Genomic DNA, 9,890 nt, shown 5'->3' with positions numbered 1-9,890 from the left:
CACAAAAACCAATCACATGTTCGGACTCGCAGCATCTCAACCAATCTCAGAAACACTTTCATAAAAGGCACTACAGTTGTAAAAACCTCCTTACCAAAATGAAACACGCAAAGGGAAAGGTCCTCCGCACGTGACACTCTCTCCCATACCAGGCCGTGCTGCTTCCTTCAGCCGACTACCGTCGGCGGCCGTTCCCACGCTCGGGCCCCGTAAGTTCTTTCATTAACTGTTGCTTTCTAGAAGCGTCCTTAAGAGCGATGGGTACACCATTGCTTACCAGGTGTACATGCGACAGCGAGGCGCCCCGACATCCTAACAACAGCGCGAGAGAATATGGTCGTTTACCTGCCGCCACTATGTCTCGGTCAGGCTAAGTGGTCGCGTCCCCATGTCATTCTCAATGATACGCGTGCCTGTTAACAATGGCTTAGACTCAGACGGTGGCGCCGGACCTGCCTCTTGCTAGACGCTTTTCCTAGTAAGCTTTCCCTTTCTAATCCCGAACGGGGGCGACCTTGACTGCTGGGTTTGTGAGCCGTAAAGGCAGCGTGTAGGCGCCTGTCCCAGACTGGAAAACACGATTTATCCCGCATTCCATTAAAGTCAAAAGCCGAAGCTCTGTAATGGCCAGAGAAACAAACCCAAAGGTAGAAGAGTACAAAGAAAGACTTTAAAAAGAAGCAGAGGAGTTGGTTTTGCACAAATTTCCTGAGAAGATACTGGAGCTGGAAACCTTGCTCTCGCGACACGAGGACGCGACGCTTCAGGAATGCAGCGATGCCATCGGAGAGGGCCCAGTTAATGGTTTCATCAGCATTAACAAAGATAATTTGGCCCAACAGTCCGTCGTGACGAAGAGTTCGAAAAGTGTTAGCGGGAGGGAAGACCTAGCACTAGCTCCAACGAGCTTCCCGACTTCTGAGGTCACGACACGACATGATGATGGCATCGAGAGAAAAGAGGCAAGCAAACATCGCCGAAAAACAAAGAAGCGAAAGCGTTCGGCACTGCCTAAGCCTAGGACTAGTCCCACCCCGTCGCCAGAGAGACTAAGGGGTAGGCATTCAATCAGTTTTAGGAAACGTCAATGGTGGCGTTCAGCCTGGCACAAGCGGCGAGCCAGCTTTGGAGGAGGAAAAGGAGGTGCATCACCCAAACGAAAGGCGCGTTTTAGTTCGACAACTTAACGAAGGCGACCTTGTCCGAAGGGTCAACGTCGAAAGATCACAAAAGCTACAAACCGCGTCGGGGTGAACACAAAGGGACAGTGGCCCCAGTTTTCCCCCTGTTTCTGGCGTCCCTTTCAAATTCCTGAGGGCAACAGGCCAAAGTGTAAAATGAGGTGTGACGGCAGTACACTGCTTAGAGTTTGTGCATTTTGTATCCTCTGGCGTGTTCGAAAAAACCGCCGGGACCGCGACCCCATCGTGTGCGATTCAAGCGAACCTAATTGAGAAAAGGGGGCGGTCAGTTTGAAGAATTGTTGCACGTGGTTACTTAGTGTTGCTTTACAGATGCAGACTTCAGTCATAATTTTTGCAAGTTACGTGATGCAGTGTAAATTGTTCAGAAGAAAAACCGCCGAGCCAAAGGCTGAAAGTTAGCATCGAATTAGTTTAATCATGAGTGCGAAAATTTGCATAAGGGAAAACCCGAGAAAATGTGCCATTTTCTAGTTGTTTCAAAGGTTTAGTGTGGCATCGTATGCCTCCACTGCCATGGGGATGTGGCATGAATGAGCATTTGAGGAAGATGTTAGCATAAACCGAATGATTTCGTAAATTGATTAAGATTGGCGTGACCCGGTACAGTTGTCGTTGCGCGCATTGAGACTTGAGGTCTATGAGCATGTTTTTTTTTCCTTTCGTCGGCTGTTTTCTCTTTGTATGTGCGTATTTCATTGTATAAGAAGTGTATTTCAAGCTATTTTCTTTTTGCTTGGTGCATTGGTTGTTTTTACTTGCTGTAACGCACATTGAAGGATTGCACTACAGTTGAGGAGCGCACCTGTTCCGTTTTATTTTGTAGTATACATTCGTGCAGTGTATTCTGTATTGATGGCTGCCGTACACGGCTATTTCCTCTTCTGGTTTGTACGGCGCATTGATATTGTTGCGTGTAAATGAAGCTGGTACTCTAACAATTGTTTGTTTTTCCTTTTGTTGTTACTTTGATGCACTCTGCCTATTTATGTTGTGTATGAGAGGGACAGTCCTCATGCCTCCCTTGTTGGTGGTGTTTTGTTTCTTGTTGTCGAAAAAATTCCCCTCCGTGTGAACAAATGTTATGAATAACATTCTGAAAGTGGGGGGCAATGTCACGGACAGCTATTTTCGGCGACACCGCGTCACGGCAATTAACGGGCGCCGTACTCCCCGACTGACCATGAGAAACGGCGGCACATGAAAGGGAACCGATAAGTGCCAAATGGGGTGCTCTCCTTAGAACGTCGCCGCCAACAGTTAATCCTTTTGTAACTGTGGCGACGTCTGCAAGGTCGTAGAAGGCCGCGGTATACCCCGAACAAGGATTAGACTACAAGACGCACGTGCTGAGAGCCAAACGTTTGACCGTTCCCACGGAGAAAAGCGTGGGAAACGCTCTAGTGGCCAAGCCGTATGACAACAACCCGACAGGTTGTCACTCTCGCTAGTTGACGGCCCTCTCCCAATTAAAAAGGGGGTGGGGTCCAAAATATTTTGGGGCGGAGTTTGCCCTCAATTAAACGCGCATGATTGGACCCATGTAGATGTCTCTTGTCCCCAAGGAAGAGAGCGAGGAGACACGAGGGGGATTTAAGCGCAGGATTTTGCCCTGCTAGCCAGACTAGTCGCTGACCAACATGTTGTAGAAACAGATCAACAAGCATCTCTTCTAGAAGTTTTTAGTGTGGCTCTGTATCGGCTGGCCACCTAAACTTAGCCGTTCGTCTAGTTGTGACGCGATATTAACGTCTGCAACGTAGACATCGGGACTTCGCCTCGAGTTAGCTCAACGTGCTCGAAGTCACCTGCAAGCACTAGCCTCTCGGAACCACCAGCGTTGCAACACCGCCGACATCGCAGTCGTGCCAGAACTCTCTTCGACTTCTCGCATCCGATCGTCGGGGACACAACGCTGCCAGTCATCACACGTATGCCTTCACCTGTTTATATCTTCGAACTTTCTCCTCCGTCGTTCTATTCTTGTTATTGTGTGTAGTTTGTAATAGTTATCTCTCGTAAGCTGATTTATTGTTTCTGTTATATGTTTCTTTAGTTGTATCAAGTGTCGATGTATTTTGTTAGTTGTATTGAAGTGTTGTATTAGATCCCGTGTGCTGAAATATCACTAGAGTAAAGTTGTTTTGTTTTCTCACGTCTCTGATCTCTTCACTGCCTCTGCTTGCGTACGGAACGAACCAACCTGCTGTCATTCCCGTCGCCGACTTCGCGCTGGCGACGCTAGAGTGGCAGCTTGTAACAATGAGAAACACTTGATTGTTGCTTTTGGAGAGTTAGGAAGCTAGTGCATGGGCGTCTGTCGCCCGCATAAAATGAAGGGATCGTTAATTTCCGCATTCTGTCGGTCTTTTTAACAGACCATAATGCGCGACTGCACTTTGAGATGTCTTTCCTCGCGGGCTCTTTCATTCCGATCAGGGCCAATCCGGATCAGATTTCGTAATCAACACTGACCGCTGTTACACGGCAAAAAACTGTCCGGATCATGTTTGGTGCAGACGTCAACGAAACCGTGATCATATCAATCCCAATCACACTTATTCGCAAGTGGCATTGTAGAGACGATTGATCTGTACCGAGCCCGATGCAAATCGGCCCTGATCGCGAGAAAATTTTTCTTGTGACACAGGCTTTGCTTTTTAGCGCGTTAGCTTTGCGACTGGTTTTTTAAGTCTCAGTAGTGTGCATTAACAATCTGGTTTAATCAACAAAACATTTTAGTTTTTGATTCCACCAATGGCCGATGCATTAATATGAATGCAGAATTACGTAAAATACTTGGCTACGATGCATGCATTGAATGCTTGTTTAACGGTAAGGTATTCGAGATGTGCTTTTCTGTAATGCACTAAATTAGATTGTTCTTGTGGCAAATGACATTGCAGGATTTCATTTCAATCCTCATTTTATGTAGATCTCAAATCGTGGGCGCCTAATCGAAGACGACTGAAGAAGACTGCTGTGTCTTCGCGGAGCTTGCCCATAAGAACACATAAAAAAGAAGACCTGGCAAGGATTCAGAAAGCAGCAGCGCGAGATGCCCATGCCTCTGCTAGACATGAGCATGGTATGTTTGTTAATATTAACATTTTTATTGACACGCCACACAGGGCGTACAACAAAGAAACCTTGGAAGGCTGTGGAATCAACCATTGATTGATTGATTGATATGTGGGGTTTAACGTCTCAAAACCACCATATGATTATGAGAGACGCCGTATTGGAGGGCTCCGGGAATTTTGACCACCTGGGGGTCTTTAACGTGCACCCAAATCTGAGCACATGGGCCTACAACTATTCCGCCTCCATCGGAAGTGCAGCCACTGCAGCCGGGATATGATCCCGTGACCTGCGATCAGTAGCCGAGTACCTTAGCCACTAGACCACCGCGGCGGGGCGGAATCGACCATAAGTGGGTGGCACTGTGGTATATTATTTATTAGTCGGCATTTGTTCTGCTAGATTAGAAAAGATAGTAAGCCCGTAGATAGTCACATTTGAAAGTTTTTTTCAGCGCGCGAACACAGCTAAAAAAATTGCCCGCAGCTTCCCTCGGGGGAACACTGAGGAGGATGCGGAGCATATAAGTGGTTAACGGGGTGTTAAAGTGCGACTTACTTGGGTCGATGGCTAAATTGGTTAAAGTGGTTGTGAAATGGGGTGTTAAATTGCGACTTACTTGGGTCGATGGCTAAATTGGTTAACGTGGTTGTAGGAGGGGGTGCTAAATGAGTGAACACGTACACACATATGCGAAAGGGCAGCGCTGGTCGAAGGGACGTCGATCATTGTGTTTGTGGATTCGTTGGAATTCATTTCACCGCGACCTTGGACGTCGACGCGCCGTACAAACCAACCGTCGAGCGGCAACTGAGCGAGCGAGCGCCGACCTTTAGTATATATACAGCGCGACGGCGCGTGCACTGTCAGCTGTCGAATGTTCGAGAAGGGGGAGAAGCGCAACGGCACATGCGCGCGCGTCAGCTGCCGATGTTCTCGAAGCGCGACGGCGCATGCGCGCGCGTCAGCTGCCGATGTTCTCGAAGCGTGACGGCGCATGCGCGCTACATTATACAGCTAGCGAATGTTCGTGAAGAGGAGAAGCGCACGCGGTGTGTAGAGGAGGAAGGGTGCACAGATGGTGGAGGAGTGAAGCGCGCGCGGTGTGTAGAGGAGGAAGGGATGCACAGATGGCTGAAGAAGGAGGAGGAAGCTTGCGGACGGCGCCGCACTACAAGCCTCGAGTATTAGATGCTCCGCATCTAAAAGGGACAGGACAGGGTCCACGAGGCTGAAGAGTTTACGACACTTCTTTTGTTTAGCTGCTGTGCGATCGTTCCCGAGAAGTTGTACTTGCAGGGCTTGACGGTACAGGCGAGCCTGCCAAAGCCGTTCCGAGCGGAGAATCTTGGATACTCTTAAACCATTGCCAACAGAGGAAGTGAGGCCACCAAACAATGCGTTGATTCGGAAAGTATCTTTAGCCGGATGCAATACGCCAGAGAGCATGTGCAGCAAACCACCACACTGATTAAACTGACAAGAACAGCTTGTAGAGGAGAAGATATAGATGCCCGATGTACTAGAAATGTAACTAAAATGTAAGATAGTCAGTTTTAAGAAAATAGTCAGTTGTGTAATGTCGAACCAATTCAATTCTGTTCTGGAAGTGCTGCAAGCTATTTAAGCACTTCTGGCTGTCAACGATCTCTACACTATTCATAGGCAAAGGTTTCATCTCTCCAGATTTCTTAGGATTCTAATTTCTTCTGCAACTACCATGATGTTGCAGACACTGCAAAACAACGCTAAACGACATTAAGGCTACCACTGAATTGTGCGACATGGATCTGCTAAGAATGCACACAACAAAACTCGTAAAAAGTTTCATAAGTGCATGACACTAATATTAGCCATTTGTTGAAACGTGCACTCACCACTTCGAGAAACAAAGGCACAAAGAAGACACACACAGAGCGCGTTTTTGTGTCTTGGTTTGTCCTTATGTAGAGTTAACACTGCCTTAGTGTCTCTGTCTTGTGTGATGAGTATGTATGTTGCAATCATATTTGAAAGAAATTTGAAAGTGCCCAAGTCTTTCAAAAAATGCAACAGCTGGCTGCAGAAATGCATGGTTGACGAACCGAAAACGAGCCAGACTGATTGGCAGCCAAAACTTATCGCTCTGACTATTTGACGTGAAAGAGCTGCTGTGCAGTTTCGAGTGCATGTTGTAAAAAGTCTGCAGCAAAAAAAACAACTAAAGAGGCATAGAATGTGGCTTGTGACATTGTCCAAACGGCATTTTCTCGTGCTCCAGCTCAAGCAGTGAATAAATGACACGACAGAAAGGGAGAGCTTTCAGTTACACTCCTTTACTCTCCAACAATTAGCTTCTTTGCAGTGATTTTAGGTGGTCACAAGATATATTAATGCCAGACGTATGTCAGCAAAACATAAGGAGCTCACTCACGCTCAGCAAATACATTTTGCTCTTAAGGCTCATTCGGCCTCAGGCTTACAAAACAATTTCTCAATCGGACTCAAATTGGCTAAATTACTTACCCCGACTCACTCATACACAGACTCGCCACTTCGAGTTTGAGCGAGTTCACTTGTGAGTTCGCCAACCTTTGATGCCAGATAATATCTTGAAATTCAGGACGCAACAGGGCTGGCTAATTTAAAGCATTACTCACATGGCTAGACAACATCACTGAAAGCAAGAATAAAAACGTGCTGCTCAGTAGAGCTGCTTGCACTCATCTGGGGCTAGACATTGTAAACCAATCTACAACTATTCAAAGTATACCCATGTCGTGCTATGGCCAAGATAAAGCAGTTCTCATTCACTCTGTAATATAAACTGCCTCAGGCTTGCATGTTCAACATATCGTAAGTACACTCTGAGCTGTCGCTGTGCCTGTATACTCTTTTGTAACGCAGAATGTTTACGAACTCTTTCATTTTACTTTTGTGCAGGATCAGCTTCTCAAGGAACATGTTGGGAGCCTGCTCAACCTGTGTGTGTGTCACCTTGTGAAGAGAACCCCGATGAAGCCCTTTGTGATATAAAGGCTCAATCATATGCTGTAGTATGTAGTGCTATGGTAGTTGTATGCATCCAGGGTGAACTTTTGGAAACTAAAATAAGGATTTATACTAACCAGAGAGAACAACGTTATGTCAATAGCTTGAAGCACGTATCACTCAAAGCATTGTTACGCCCTCTGGCAAATTTTTACCACCATCAGCCGTACACTGATCTAACCTTCAATATTTGCACGATTAATAGATTGCAGGACGACAGCGGAGCATTAAGTGAGCAGCACGAGCTAGTATGCAAGGTATGCACAGGGTAAAATTACAAAACGGCTCAAGGAATGCAAATCAACTTGTGCACTATCATCGAATATAAAGTGAGAACTTCTACTGATTTTTGAGACGCTTCAAGAAAAAAAATACGCCACATTTCACCTATTGCAATTATTCATACTCTTGTTTCAAAATAGGGTTGTTGCAGCATGTACCTTAAATTTTCTCATATTTTCCTCCGTAGTCGAAAATCTCAACATGCCACTTTTTCACAGATACAATGAGTCCGGCAGCCGACAAGATAAACAGGGAGTGAAAGGCCAGAACACTGACACAGTCGAAGCCATTTATAAGAGACACTAATGTAAGAAACAATAGGATATAAGAGACACTTGTGTGCGTACATTTAAATAGGGGTTCATAGGAAAATGCTTACGTGGTGCCCTGCTCATAAGAGACATCTCATGTACATGACAAGAATTGCCTCCCGGTGTATGCCTCTTGTAAAATGGTTCAACCGTATGCACAAATTGATATAAACAGTATAAGATCATGGCATCACACTATGGCACGCATCATAAGTCGTTAGGCACCAGGTATACATGTGATGCTATGAAGCATTTAAAAACAATTACAAAGCCGAACGAGCTATGTAATTGCTTTTTATAGCAATTAATCCAAAACAAGCTAAATAAATTTGACGTCATTTCTTCCAAGAATGAGAAGATTCTCAGCACTTTTACATTGGCTTGAATCTGTCTTTATGGGAAATCTTTCTTGCGTACAAGAGCAGGACCAGGAAACTGCATCACATCCATATGCTAGTGGTGCAACTGCTACAGCTGTATCAACAGTGGAGGTTGCATAAGCCCTTCTTCAGCTTTTGCAGTGCATGAAGAATGTACCAGACATCATGTGCACACGAGACAAAGGCATCCAGGTCGATGTAGACTGCGTTATAGGGAAGCAGTTCAGGCTTGTAGATATGCTGACATCAGATAATACTGTGCTTGCTTTTACTGGTGTGTCGTCAATGACTTTGCTTGTAGCCATTAGTAATGAAGTGAGCAGGATTGAAGACGTAGTAGCTGAAATGTCTACTCTTGAACGAGTCATTCTCGTTCTTGTGCGATTGAAAACTTGCTTACCATTTGTGTGTATGGCACCACTATTTTCTGTAAACCGCACAATCATCTCTCGCCACTTCTACAGCACACTGTGTAACCTTGAAGCGGTTATGAAAAGTGCAATTCCATGGCCAAACAAACAAGAAATTGCAAGCAATCTGCCTCAATGCTTTGAAGAATATAGAGGTACGTGTTTTGCTAGACTGCACAGAGGTTGCAGTAGAAAAATCGCACTGTGCTTCTTGTAGAATATTAACATACTCTCATTATAAAGGTACACACACAGCAAATCTTCTTGTTGGCGTCTAACCTGCTGGCTTAATTACATTTGTGAGCTGTGGTTTCGGAGGCCGAGCATTGGACAAGACTTGCGCAGAGAAAGCGGGAGTTCTAGAAAAACTCGACAGTTTTGAAGATGATGTCATGGTTGACAAAGGTTTCAACTTGGGCTCGCTAAGCAAAAACCTTGGGCGGGGGGTTGTGCAGCCTCCGTTTCTTCGTGGAAAGCTCCAGTTCACGGACGAAAGACTCAGAAAAGACTCTAAAAATAGCCAGGGCGCGTGTTCACGTCGAGCGTGCAATCGAGAGGGTGGAAGTTTATAAAGTTCTGAAGGAACCTGTACCATAGAGAAAGAAGAAGACAAGAGCGGACACTCCGCAAAACCTGGCCTCAGGAAGTGCGTCACGACTACGTAACGAACTAGTGCTCCCACCATACGTCAGAGGGCGCAAGCGCAAAAAAAACACAGTTATAATCAATGCAACAGAATTGTTTTTACAAATTAATAATTATACGCCCAAATTTGGTATGTTTTTTATACATAAAAACGATTTATTCAACACACCTTACGCGATTATTTTTCTTGAGCTGTACTGTCATAAACACCATCTACCCAGCGACAAGCTTATGCATGACTGACAGCGAGACGCTTTCGTCGCTTTCGTCAATGTCGGCTGCGTCGGCATTTTCAAGCGTGAGATAACAGGTGAGGCACGTTTTAAAGCGAAGCTTGTTGAATGATATGTTGTTGGTCTTGTTGGGTCATTTTTTCAGAAAACGATTACGCCTGCGCGAATAAGACACGATGCAACAAACATAGAAAGATGCACACACACACGTTGCGCTTCGTGTGTGCGAGTTTGTTTCTTACGTGGCGTCTCATTCACGCAGTTGTAACCTTTTTCTGAAGCTTGTAAGGACTGGGAGGTTCGCTAAAAAGCAAGT

This window comes from Rhipicephalus microplus, chromosome 8 (genome assembly GCF_043290135.1).
Source record: "Rhipicephalus microplus isolate Deutch F79 chromosome 8, USDA_Rmic, whole genome shotgun sequence".
NCBI lineage: Eukaryota > Metazoa > Arthropoda > Arachnida > Ixodida > Ixodidae > Rhipicephalus > Rhipicephalus microplus.
The sequence above is the reverse complement of the archived record's forward strand: the minus strand, read 5'-3'. Positions refer to the sequence as shown.